At 45.5% G+C, this 12,669-nt stretch overlaps 1 pseudogene; it reads left to right on the top strand.

Annotated features, from left to right (window-relative positions):
• The first annotated feature begins 628 nt into the window (after positions 1-628).
• On the top strand, positions 629-5,330 carry LOC148342040 (E3 ubiquitin-protein ligase TRIM35-like; annotated as a pseudogene).
• The last annotated feature ends 7,339 nt before the right edge of the window (positions 5,331-12,669 follow it).

The following is a 12,669-nucleotide window of genomic DNA, read 5'->3' as shown; positions in this document are numbered from 1 at the left end:
GTAGGTCGTGTTTGGTTAACAATTAATGGAGTCAGATAACCAATTAGAACAATTTGGTAAACTTTTGGTCCAGATTTATAGTTAAAATTCCAACAATCCCCACAAGAATTTGTTTCAATATTTCTGATTGGTTTGGATGAAATCAGTGATTCTCATCTGTTTCACACTCGACTTGCATTTTGAAACCATTGAGGCACTGTCTGGGCAAACAGGAAGTCGATGATTTGAGTAGGCCCCCCCCCCCCGCCCCTGCACTATGAGAGCATCTGAATAGGACAAAATTATCAGTTTTACGATCATGCAGTGAGTCTGAATATTCTTTCGACTTGAGCAACTTCTTGACCTGACACTCCCTTCGCCGGCCGTTATCTCGTTTAATGTTGCACTTTGGTACCTGGCTAATTGCAGTTGTACGATAATAAAGACATAAACGTTTGTTCAATACAATTCAAGTCCAAGTGTCATCGATTGAACTCTGGCAACAGAAGCACAGCTCCAGGAAGTTCACTTTGGACTTTTTTAGGATGTCAAATCATCTGTCCACTTGTGACTGAGGCAGACGCACAGTGGCTCTCCTGAGAGTGAACGTTGGAAGCTTATTGACGGAGTCGGTGTCTTTGCGAATAATATGGCCAGCCATGTTGGGGTCATTCTCCAATGTCCGACCTGTTTGGACGTCTTTAAAGATCCTGTCGTGCTGCCTTGTAGTCACAGCTTCTGTCGCACGTGTGTGCTGCAATGGTGGGAGCAGAAAGGAGATCTATCGTGTCCGGTCTGTAGGACTGAGTTTAGTTCGATGGATATTCCTTCAAACCTGGCCCTGAAGAATGTGTGTGAGGCTTTTTCACAAGCCTCAGTGGAGGCGGAGGAGAGATGCAGCTTGCACAAGAAGAAACTGAAACTCTTCTGTTTGGACCACCAGGAGCTTGTGTGCCTCATCTGCAGAGATGCAAAAATCCACACTGGCCACAAATTTCGTCCCTTCTGTAAGGTGTCAAAGGTCACAAAGAGACAGTCCAGGAAGGCCTGAAGGACATGAAGAAAAGACTGAAAAAATTTGAGATAAGAGACAACTGCAACGAACAAGCGACGTACATCAAGGTCCAGAGCGAGTAGGTTGAAAATAAAATTAAGAAGGATTTTGAGGAGCTTCGTCGCTTCCTGCAGGTTGAGGAGGAGTCCAGGTTGTCCACTGTGAGGGATCAAAAGCAGAAGAAGACTCAGAGGATGAAGGAGAAGATTGAGGCTCTCAGCAGAGACATTGTCGCTTTCGCAGATGCCATCAGGAGCACAGAGGAGCCACTGACGTCAGAGCCCGTTTCCTTCATGAAGAACTTTCAGACCACGGTGACCAGAACCCAGAAGCTGTCCGACAAGCCCGAGTTGCTCCCAGGGGCTCTGCTGGATGAAGCCAAACATGTGGGCAACCTCACGTTCAACGTGTGGGAACGAATGAAGGAGATGGTCTCCTACAGTCCAGTCATTCTGGACCAAAACACGTCTGCTCCAGAACTCAGTCTGTCTGAAGATCTGACCAGTGTGAGTTTTAAAGAAGGACAGCAGCGTCCAAACAATCCAGAGAGGTTCAAGTGGAACGATGTGCTCTGTTTGCTTTGGCCTCGGGAACACACACGTGGGATGTGGAGCTGGGAGACAACATACGCTGGGAATTGGGGGTGCTGTGGAGGGACCCTTGTTTGCCATATGACATGAAACTATGCTGCATTTCATTTTTTGATGGTGACTACATTATGTTTTGTGAGCCACTTGAATCTTGGACTAAGCCTGTGAAACTGTATAGGATTCGAGTTCAAGTGAACACGAACGAAAGATCAGTTTCCTTCTCTGACTCTCTTACAAAGACTCAATTCTGCAAAACAAAACCTTCCACTTAGCTACGGTTGTCACACAACACGAAAATGTTTCCTGACTTTGAGACGGAGGATAAAATTCCTCTGCAAATAATTCCACTTGCTCCTCATGTTCCAACTCAAAGTCAGAGATGTTTTGCTCCCACATTAGAAATCTGATCTGTTGTTTTGCATGAGATTTTTTTCCCAGCGAGATAGTTGACATGGATTGATTTACTCAATAAACTGCAAACAAAACAGAACAATTTTGAACAATGTTTCCTGATTAAGAATGTGGGAAATGTCATGTCACACTTTGCCAAATTTTAAGAAATAAATAATGCCAATTTTTAAGAAATAAATAACGAAATGTGCAATGAAGTATTTTTTAGTGGTGTCAGAAAAACGCGTTATTAATGGGATTAATCCAACCCCATTTTAACGCCGTCAATTTTTTAAATGAGTGACATACCTGTCAACTTATACGGTATTTTATACGTTTTTTGACAATTTCTAATCACATACGGCGTATAACGACTTTTATATGGGAAACCACAAAAAAGTTAAACAAAAAAAAATCCCAATGACGTTTCAGTCCAGACCGATATTGACTCGCCATTCGGTAATGATTCCTGGCGCGTGAGGCTGGTGCGGAGGGGACGGTTTCGCCCGCCGACGAGCGGGCGGGCCGGCCCGTTACGCCCGCCGCGCGCCGGGGCTCGCCGCGACCCGGAGCCGCATCCGTGGCGGTAGGTTCAGGCATGCAAGGAGTAGGTACCGGGACCCGTGCGGTAGTGTGGCCCACGGGGACGGCTGTAACGGGGCCGGGGAGTGGGGATTGCGGGGGCTGCACGCGGCGCGAGTCGCGTGCAGTTATCCGTTTAACCTCCTCGAGGAAGCGGGGGCTGCGCGCAGGGCAAGCCGCGCGCAGTTATCCGATTCCTTTTCCCTCGGCCCAACCTTGTCGGTCCCCGGTCTGGATCGCCCCGTCCCCGCCGCCTCGTCCCGCCCCGCTCCTGCTTGTTACGTTCCCGCCGTCTCGGGTACTTGTCTAAACCCCACTAGTCTGGCCGGGCCATGGCCGGCGGGCCGGGGCCGGGAGGGGGGTGCTGGGGCTCGACCGCCCTGCGCTACTCCCCCTCCCTCAGCCCCGCAGCCGTCGGTGTCAGCGGGGCCTGGCCGCCCTCGGAACCAAAAACCAAGTCGCCGGGTACCCAACTCTTGCCCCAGACTTCTCAGGATCAAAGGTCAATTCCCAAAGAATTTTGGCCTAAAATCTTTGAGCTGAAAACTGGATTTGGCCAAGAGCGTTTCCCCCTCATCCGACAGCTCTACCAAGTGCTCCTGTGCCTGCCTCATAGCAATGCTGACAGTGAGCGTGTGTTCAGCAACGTCAGAAAGATTCACACCGAATATAGAAAGACAATGGGCACTGACACTCTTACAGCTCTACTCCAGGTGAAGTTAAACTGTGATGACCTATGCTTCAAAGTTAAACCATCTCGGGAGCAGATTATGTCAGCAAAATCATGCACATCGGAATATAATAAAAAACATTAAACGTTAACACTGACTATGAAAATAAAGGTGAAATTGTTTATTTGAATACATGCTGGGCCTGGAAGTACAATGCAAGAATGTTATGCATACTGCCTTTATTATTTTCCATTACATTGTCTTTCTTGCTAAATACTTAATAGTGATAATAAAATATAATTAAAAAACGCCGCGATTGTGTTTATAAGGTTTTTTATCCATTTATAAGGGGAACTACACTGGTTTATAAGGGGAGTCACTGTCCGAGGTTGACAGGTATGTACTTAGCACCTGCCATGTCACTCAGGACTTCTTCATGCTTGGGAATCTGATAATGTTCTCTTATATGAAACAAATCAGTGCCTACCTTCTGCCAGGGAGTTGTGGGAAGGTCAGTTGCTAATACGTGCATAATATAGAAAACGTAAAAAGAAGAGCCAGGGGGATTTTAAACAAAAATTCTTTGTAAATAACATAAAGCAACAGCTTTAGTATGTTTACGATACGTTTTTTTTAAAAATAATTTTATGGTTACTATACGGTTTTTTTAATGGTTACTGTAATGTTCCGTCTTCTATCTTAAGTAGTCACGCAGGCAACGTGATGCTGCAAGCTTGTGTCTCTTTAGTTACTGACTTGCATTGTCGTCTATGTGCAGACACACTTGTTCGTCTGGTAACCAAAACACACATCGGGCAATACTGCCAACTAGTGGCCAATGATATAACTGCTATCATTACATCTCCCTTTCAAACGTTAAACAATGCCTATGCCTTTTTTATTATTATTATTTTATTATTATTATTATTATTATTATTGTTTTGTTATAAATTATTTTCACTTCTTATCAATATCTATCCATTTTTTTATGACAACAAGCATCTCTACAACAATTTTAGCAACAATAACACAACATTAAACATTTTCAATCAGCCTGTCCGGTTGTCGTCTAACTCTTGTTGATCTTCGAAGAGGTTCAGTAATCCCAGAAATTGCTGGTGGTTGAGGTCTGTGCTCCTTCGATGTATCCACCTGCTTTGCAGCCTCAGCCGTATCAGAAGATTTCTTCCAGTCCTCGGGAACCATCAGAAGACTCCTCCTGTTCCTCCTCACTCTTTGTCCATCCTTTGTTTCCACAATGTAAGATCTCGGTCCGGCTTCGCTGAGGACAGTCGCTTTTCTGTCCCAACAATTAGGTCCCTCAATCCTTACAGTGTCTTTCTCAGAAAGAGGTTCCAGATGTTTTGTAGCTCTATCATATGCAATTTTCTGTTTGAGTTTGAGCATTCTCTTATTTTCAATCCAAATGTTGTTGTCATGTCCTTGTGGTATTTGTGGGAGCGTGGTGCGAAGCTTACGGCACATGAGTAGGTCAGCAGGCGAAGAAGCTCCCCACTCCAGAGGTGCAGCTCTGTAACTCAATAGGGCAAGGTAAGGATCAGATGCATCATCCTTGGCCTTCCTTAGCAGTCTCTTGATGATTTGCACTCCCTTCTCAGCCTGCCCATTTGCCTGTGGGTATAAAGGGCTTGAAGTGATGACGTGAGCCTCAGCCTCCTCAGCCTCCTCCGCCGTAACGCAGTCCTTGATGTCACTGTTAGGGTGCGGCGCTCGGGATAACGCATCAGCAAGCACTATGTAGTTTCCAGGCGTGTATATTAGCTCAAAATCATAGCGCTGCAATGTCATCATCATGCGTTGAATTCTGGGCGTCATGTCATTGAGATTTTTCTTCCTAATTGAAATCAGTGGCTTATGATCAGTCTCTGCTATGAACGTGGGCAGTCCATAAACATACGTGTGAAATTTGCCAAATCCAAACACTAGACCCAGTGACTCCTTTTCGATCTGAGCAGAGCGTTTTTCAGTCTCTGACATTGACCTGGATGCATCGGCTACAGGTTGCCAAGTGTCTCTCGCCTTTTGCAGCAGTACGGCACCTAGCACGTCTGTCGACGCATCCGTAAAAATTTTGGTTGGTTTTGATGGATCAAAGTAGGCAAGGACTGGCTCAGCTGTCACAGTTCTCTTTAGATCTTGCCATTCTTTGTCATGTTTTGTTGTCCACTCAAAGACTACGTTGTGATGCAGCAGCTCTCTTAGGGACTTTGACTTGAAGAGAGGTTTGGAATGAACTTGCCCCGGAAGTTTATCATCCCCATTGCTCGCAGAAGTCCTTTTTTCTCAGTTGGAACTGGCATGTCCAGTATTGCTTGCACTTTGGTTCTGTCTGGCACCACTCCATCTGCTGTGAGCTTGTCTCCCAAGAATGTCAATTCTGTAACTCCAAACAGACATTTCTCTCGTTTTAGTTTAAGTCCATTCATTTTAACTCTTTGTAGCAGTTTCTCCAGTCTCTCATTGTGTTCTTGTTCCGTGTTTCCCCACACAACCAAATCATCAATGAACACACGGTGTAGTGGCAACTCTTTCGGGTTTACTTGCCACTGTAGGAGCGGGTGAATAATAACTAGCCTGACGCGACAAAACTTCCAACTCAGGATCTTCGTTTCACAAGTTTACTAATATTTCCATAACTCAAACATGACGTGGTCGAGGTCGTCGATCGATGTGGCTTGAGGTCGCTGATCGTGGTTGCCGCTGTCGGCGCTCGTTGACCAGCGTCGGTAGTGTGGCTGTCACAGTGGCTGTCAGAGTTCGTTGATCGGCGTCGTTGTTGTTGGAGTCGCTGCTTGCGTCGAGGATTGAAGTCGCTGCTTGGCGTCGCTGTTGGTTGTCGGTGATTGAAGTTGCTGCTTGGCGTCGGTCAGAAAAACTTTGTCACCACCACCCGACCTTCTGAATGTGTGTTTTAGGCACGTCACATGACTACTATTTATACGGCATGTCACATGACTACATTCTCACGTGTGGCTCGTTAGGTAATCAATACCGTTTCTAAGACACGCAATGCTAAACTAAATTTTCTTCCTTCATAAAATACAATTATGCATCTCAGTAATATTTAAATAATAATAATGACTTCCAAATTAGAAAACATTCCTCAATATGGCTCTTACATTTCCGGCCCCTAATTGTTTATGCTATGGGCGGAACAATTACAGAATTCTAAATACCTCAAGAGCCATTAAACACCAGATACGCTTAATCTTAAGTGTATCACTACGATTGCTTTATCACAAACTTAAACTATCAAAGATCAAATTATCAATTGAGTCCAGTGTATGAGTCCTTAATCTTCATGTTGACTCTTGAAACAAGCAGAGCTTACTCACTGGTCTGTCCAGCTGACTGGTCTTCGTCTGCACCACTACTCGTCTTTCCACACCCTTTGCATCAGGCAAGGTCTTTAGGACCCGGCCCATCATCCAGGAGTTGCGTGGTGCGGCATTGTCTGCTATCAAGACGACATCACCCTCTTGAAAGTTCCTCCTGGGTCTCGACCACTTTTGCCGATTCTGGAGCAATGGCAGGTATTCCTTGAGCCACCTGGTCCAAAACAGATCTGCAATATATTGCACCTGCCGCCATCGTCTTCGAGCATACTGGTCGTCACGGGAGAAGATTCCTGGAGGAATGTTGGGTTGTGCCTTCAGAAGTAGTAAGTGGTTTGGTGTCAAAACGTCAAGATCACTGGGGTCATCTGATGCCAGGGTGAGAGGTCTGCAGTTGATGATAGACTCCACCTCACACATGACGGTTAACAGTCTCTCATCATCCAGTGACTGTTGCCTGACGATTGAATTCAAGACCTTTCGCACCGTGCGAATCAGTCTTTCCCACACACCACCATGATGAGAAGCTGCGGGCGGGTTGAAGATCCACTTCACACCTTTCTCCATCATTGCATTAGAAATTTGTCGTTGGTTGAATTCTTGAAGGGACTCACGTAGCTCTCTCTCAGCAGCAACAAAATTGGTCCCATTGTCTGACCGCATAATCTTGACCTGACCTCTTCTGCAGATAAAGCGGCGGAGCGCATTTATGCAAGAGTCTGTGTCCAGACTGTGGGCAATCTCGATGTGGATGGCCCTTGTGGTGAGGCAGGTAAAGAGTACGCCATACCTTTTTACATGGATTCGTCCCCTCTTGACCTCGAAAGGCCCAAAAAAGTCCACTCTTACGTTCGTGAATGGAGGCTGATCTGGTGTGATGCGGTCCAATGGCAGATCGGCCATTTTCTGCTCTCCCGTTCTACTGTTAAGTCGTCTGCAGACAGTACATCTTGAAATGATGCCTCTGATTGCTGAGCTTACTTGAGGTATCCAATACCTTGTGCGCAGTTTGGCCAACATGTAGTTACGGCCGCAGTGTCCTATTTCTTTGTGGATGTGTTGCAAGAAGAGCGCAGCAATTGGAGAGCTTCTACATAGAATCGCAGGGTGCTTTATCTCTTCTGGCATTGATAATTTGGAGAGCCGTCCGCCTACCCGCATGATTCCTTCCTGCAGAAAAGGATCCAATTTGTAGATTGGACTAGTCTTTCTCAAATGTCCACCGCTTTGTAAGGCAAACAGTTCTTCAGGGTAAGTTTGTTGCTGACTGAACTGTATCAGTTCTTTCTCAGCCTCTTCTAGGTCTTCTATAGTGAGCAGGGTTGGCTGAAGTGTCAGCCGAAATCCTTTCATGTGCTCTGTTACCAGCTGCTCTTGCTTGCTTCGCTGGTTCTCAGTCCTCTTGATCTTGTCCATGAAGACCTTCCTTTCCTCCCTCAGGTGCAGCAGCAACTGCTTCATGGGAACTTTGACAGCATATCCATTATCAATGACGTCCTTCATGAATGTCTTGTAGTCCTTATGGAAACCTGCGTGTCGTTTCAATTTCCCTTTCCGGCTGATGGCGCGCTGTTCGGCGATACAGCGATTGTTTGGCATCCTGACTGCCGCATTTTTTAGTGGCAGGCTCACACAGTAATGTCCATCCACCAGTCTAGCAGAACTGTTCACCAGAGTCATGAACTTGCAGTCTTCCCTTGACATTTCTTCTTTCTCCTCACAGATGCGTTCTGGGAAATCTGCATCATATTGTTGTCTTAACAACTGTTCTATTTCCACAACTGAAAGATAATTGACTGTGTGGGTTTTTCCAGTGTGGCTCTCCATTTTCAAACTTCGTAGAGGCCCATTTACTACCCATCCTAAGGCGGTTCTGACGGCATAGGGACCACCTCCTTCAGCATGAATCACTTGCCATGGCTCCATGGCCTTCGGGACGTTGGTGCCTATGAGCAGGCCGATTGTAGAATTGATTTGAGGCAGAGTCACATCTTTCAGATAAGGCCAACATGCAATGTCTTCCTGTTTGGGAATGCTTTCCTTCTGAACCGGAATGAAGCTGTGGGTGAATACTCTAGGCAGGTCGATGTATACGTCTTCCTCCAGCCCACACACTTGTAAGTCTGACAAGACAAATGTCTTCAACACATTATTGTCATCTGCCCTGCTACAGCTCATGGTGTTGAGAAGAATTTGTGTTCTTCGGCCCCTGAGTTTCAGCTTTCTTAGAAGGTCTTCCGTGCAAAAGCTTGCGGTGCTGCCAGGATCTATAAAGGCATATGTTTTCACATATCTTTCACTTCTCTTCGATTTGACCTTGACAGGCAAGACCGCTAATGCACATTTGCTTCCGGCCCCAATATAGGAACAAGCTTCATGAGACACACATGCGTTGGAGATTTCTTCACTCTCCGAGCAGTTCTTTGTCCTCCTTTCAGTAGCCACATTGTCCTTTTTCTTATCAGTGAGCGCACTGTCTTCCTCCTTCTCTATGTGCAACAAATCTGGATGTCTTTGCGAACATATTTGACACCATGTTCTCTTTTTACAGTCTTTGCTGAGGTGTCCTGGGAAAAGACATCCAAAGCACAGGCCTTTGGATTTCAGAAAATCCAATCTTTTCCGGAATGGTTGTTCTCTAATTTTTCTGCACTCCACCATAGTATGTTTATTTTGGCAGTATACACAAGGCTTCTGCATAGCAACATTAACAGTTTTCTTGACTGTTACATTTTGTTCCTTTTCTCCTTGTGGCGCTTCAACTCCTGTAGCGAAACTGCTACCTTCCCGCCGACTACTTTTCTTGCAATGATAGTCTCTTTTGTTCTTTCCTTCCTTTGTTGCATGAGGCTCTGACATGCTACCAAATAGGGGACTTGTGATGATCTTTGCCTGGCGATCAATGAACTTGACCAAGGTTGAGAATCTAGCACGTCCTCTCCCCTTCTCTTCAAAATCAAAGGCAGTCACTCTCCACTTCTCACGCAATTTATAGGGAAGTTTGGAAAGAACAGCTCGCATATTAGTGGGGTTGTCCATTTCCTCCATGAACTCCAAGTCTCCCATTGTATTCTCACAGCCAGTCAGGAACAGCGCATAAGCATTCAGCGCTTTACCATCCTCTTGTTTGATGCTAGGCCGATTCAATGCCTTCTCCATATAAGCATTTGCAATCTTTAACTCATTGCCATAGTGTTTTTTCAACAGCCTTCTAGCTTCTCTGTAGCCTTTTTCAGATGGCATATGCTCACAGCTACGCACTAGCTCCTGCGCTTCCCCACTGGTATATTGCTCTAGATAGTAGAACATGACTTGATAAGTATCAGCTTTGCTCTCAACAGCATGTTCAAATGATCTAATAAATGACTTGTAAGTTAGCGGGTCACCTTCAAACACCAGAACCTTCTTCTGTGGTAGGCTTGACAAGTTGTGCTGTTTAACAAGCATCTCTGTGATGTGATTGTCTTTCTAGCACCTGATGGAGGTTGTTGTCATCATTTATTTGTCTTGCGACTTGTCTCTGGTTGCTACCAGCTGGCGGGTGTAATCCAAGACCAGAGCTCCTTGCTATTCGTCTCACTGATGGCTGTTCACTATAATCACGTTCCTCTTCTTTCTTTATTTGGCGTTGAGAGGATGCACTGGAGACATAGCTGTTCATCCCATCTTCATATGACTCCAAAACTTTTAATTTCGCTGAAGACTCTGCAAGCGCACTTTCAACTTCCAATGTCTCTTTTCTAGCCTTTAAATGTGCTTCTTCCAGCTCCAAAGCTTGCCTTCGTTTCAATGCTGCTGATCTTGCTAGGAGAGCTGCATGCTCTGCTGCTTCTTTAGCACGTACAGCTGACACTGAGCTCCTTGACGATCTTCTTGACACACCTGAGGCTGATTCACCTTTCATTTTATGTCTACAGTCCTGTAGATTAACTTGTGAAACACTATCGCCCACCCCTATGTCATCTTGTAGTGAAACATCTGAAGGTGCAATTGGACCACGGTTTGTTTTTTCACACTGGTGACTGACCCAATCCAAAGAACCTTGCATATGTTCCTTTAATGCAGTTAATTTGTGACTGAACCATTCCTGGTCCACTTTTCTGGATTCCTCATCCAATAAAGGAATTATGGCATCATTCACCTCATCTATTTCTTTATGCATGTTGCACACATCGCCTTGCAAAATGTCTTTTATTATGTATGCATCTTCATTATTTTGCATGAGTTCATCTATTTTGTTCATTTTCGCTGTGAGTTTGCCAAGCTTGCTTTTCCTTTTTCCAATCAGGCGACGCAGTTTTTCTTGCAATGCCTTTTCAGTGGGCTTTGGTGCCCACTTTTGGCCAAAATCTGCGGGCGTCTGTTCATTCTCTGGGTCGTTTGCCACCTTTATTAACTACTGCTCCGTTCACCAGCAAATGTCCAAATAATCGAACTTTTCCAACATCAAATGCTAATCTCCTTGTATTCTTCGCAGTGCAGCAATTATCTTATCAGCAGATGGTTTCAAACATTTATGAATGAACCAGCCGAGAGCTCCCGCTCTGACTGAATGACTTCCACTTGGCTTGAGTGACGTAGTGACGGTGAAGCGCGGTGGCAGGCTAACGTAGCAACGTTAGCAGCTCACTTCTTCAACCTGCTTTCTCCTTCAGTGGATCCGATCCGTGTCGATCATCCGGTGAAGGCTTTCTGGATGTCCAGGTAAGTTCTCTGTCTTTCTGGTGAGGGTTTCCTGGCTTCCAGGCGAAGTTTTCTGACTTTATGTAGTGGCAACTCTTTGGGTTTACTTGCCACTGTAGGAGCGGGTGAGTAATAACTAGCCTGACGCGACGAAGCTTCCAATTGACCAGCGTCGGTGGTGTGGCTGTCACAGTTCGCTGATCAGCGTCGTTGTTGGTTGTCGCTGCTTGCGTCGAGGATTGAAGTCGCTGGTTGGCGTCGTTGTTGGTTGTCGTGCATTGAAGTCGCTGGTTGGCGTCGTTGTTGGTTGTCGTGCATTGAAGTCGCTGGTTGGCGTCGGTCAGAAAACTATGTCACCCACCACCCGACCTTCTGAATGTGCGTTTCAGGCACGTCACATGACCACTATCTATACGGCACGTCACATGACCACCCTCTCACGTGTGGCTCGTTAGGCAATCAATATCAATAATGTTTAAATAATAATAATGAATTCCAAATTAGAAAACATTCCTCAATATGGCTCTTACACTGATCATAAGCCACTGATTTCAATTAGAAAGAAAAATCTCAATGACATGACGCCCAGAATTCAACGCATGATGATGACATTGCAGCGCTATGATTTTGAGCTAATATACACGCCTGGAAACTACATAGTGCTTGCTGATGCGTTATCCCGAGCGCCGCACCCTAACAGTGACATCAAGGACTGCGTTACGGCGGAGGAGGCTGAGGCTCACATTAACATGGTCACAGCCGCACTTCCTGCTACTGACGTTATGCTGTCAGTCTTGAACAAAGTGTCACAATGTATGAACAATGGATGGTCAAAAGGGAACTGCCCTCAGTTTTACCCGATGAGAGCGGAGTTGTGCATGGCGGACGGCCTCCTGCTGAGGACGGACAGGATTGTAGTTCCACAATCTATGCACAAGGACATGCTTCAGCGTCTTCACAAAGGACACCTGGGAGTGGAGAAATGTAAGAGAAGAGCACGAGAAGCCATCTACTGGCCGGGCATTAACAAAGACATCGAAGAAATGATTTCAAAATGCCAAGTGTAACTCCCTCCGCAGGCACGACAAACACAAATGGTTTTCTTTTGGTAACTGGTTTAATGAAGGCGTCTTACTCCATCACACAGTGAAAACTGTACACAAATAAATAATACAATTGACAATACATCCATAAAAACAACAAAGTAACTAATGTCACATACACATACTGAAACAATATAGAAATGAAAAAATACCTCGTTGGCTGCTGCTTCAAAAGAGGGAATTGAAGGGTGAATTGTTGAGGTGATAATTTGTCCTCCTTGTCTCTATTCTTGATAAAGTTTGGCTGAAGTGATCGCAGGG

This window comes from Idiotropiscis lumnitzeri, chromosome 2 (assembly GCF_059441095.1).
Source record: "Idiotropiscis lumnitzeri isolate Australia: NSW breed Sydney's pygmy pipehorse chromosome 2, RoL_Ilum_1.0, whole genome shotgun sequence".
In the NCBI taxonomy this organism is placed as follows: domain Eukaryota; kingdom Metazoa; phylum Chordata; class Actinopteri; order Syngnathiformes; family Syngnathidae; genus Idiotropiscis; species Idiotropiscis lumnitzeri.
The sequence above is the reverse complement of the archived record's forward strand: the minus strand, read 5'-3'. Positions and strand labels throughout refer to the sequence as shown.